This window comes from Larus michahellis, chromosome 6 (genome assembly GCF_964199755.1).
Source record: "Larus michahellis chromosome 6, bLarMic1.1, whole genome shotgun sequence".
Lineage (NCBI taxonomy): Eukaryota > Metazoa > Chordata > Aves > Charadriiformes > Laridae > Larus > Larus michahellis.
In genome coordinates, this window is record NC_133901.1 from 58648296 (window position 1) to 58649570 (window position 1275).

The following is a 1275-nucleotide window of genomic DNA, read 5'->3' on the forward strand; positions in this document are numbered from 1 at the left end:
TTTAATTGTTAAATTTACTGGAAAGAAAAGTGTATTTTCCGTAGCAAAGGCGGAGGATGCGGCGGGGCCGGGCTGCAGCGCGGCGCCCTCCGCTCCTCGGAGGGGCCGGGGCGGAGGCAGCCCCCCCCCGCCCCCCCCCCGCCGGGGACCCCGGGCCGCCCCGACCCCCGGGTCCGTCCCCCTCCACCCCAGCCCTGCCCGCCGGGAGGGAGGGGGAGCGCCTACTTAGATTGTGCTTGGTGAAATTAGTGATGTATCACGTTAATTACCAGTGTGATCTTAAAATGGTTGCAGGCCCAAGGAAAATTAATGGAAATCCAAATTCTAATTATGTGGCTGGTGTTAAAGAGTTGAACTAAATACCCAGGAAGGGAAATTGGATGATAATGTGGAAATATGCTACATTTTCTGGCTGCTTCTGGTTATTGCATCATGAAGCCTAATAAATGCATTAGCGGAGATACCGGTGGAGGATGATCTTTGGGGAGACAAAAGGGGGAGTGTGGGGTGCTGGTACCTGGGATAACTCCGAAAAACAGTAAAGAAATTCCACAAATTTTGCGCCATCCTTGTCCCCACCACCAACCCCGGGAAATCTTGCCCCTGACGGGTCCCCAGCCCCTTGTGCTGGGGTTGTGCAAGGGGGCAAGAAGGAGAGAGCTGGGAGCCCCGGGGGGGAAACAGGGAAGCCCCAGGAGTGGGGTCGCAGGAGCCCCCGCCACCCCTGGGGCGCTGCCCCGCTCGCAGGTGGGGAAACTGAGGTACGGGCACACATCCCTCCGGGCTGCACCTCCCCGGTCCCCCTCTACCCGCCCCGGAGTCACCCGGCAATCACGCACAAAGGGCTAATTAATTATCACAATTAAGCTTTCGGGACCCGGGGCTGAAACCCGGGGGGTTGCAGAAAAAAGCGGAGGCGGGGGGGGGGGGCGACACACGACACCGAGTGCGGCAGTGTGTGTCGCGTTCGACCCACGCGTGTCCCAGGGGACGGAGGGGCAAAACCAGCTTCCCACAGGCTTAACCCTTCCCGCGCCGGCGGTCTCGGGGTCCCGGGTTTCAGCTCTAAGATCTCTGCCTCATCCATCACCGAGTTAAAAAAAAAAAAAAAGAAAAAGAAAAAGAAAAAAAAAAAAGAAAAAATCGAGAGGGAAACCAATACAGACAAACACATCAAGACTCAAGAGTGGCGACCCTTGGAAAAGGCAGGGTCCAACCAGATATGAATCATTTTTCTTTGCATACTTTAAAGGAATTACTAGTGATATGCACGGC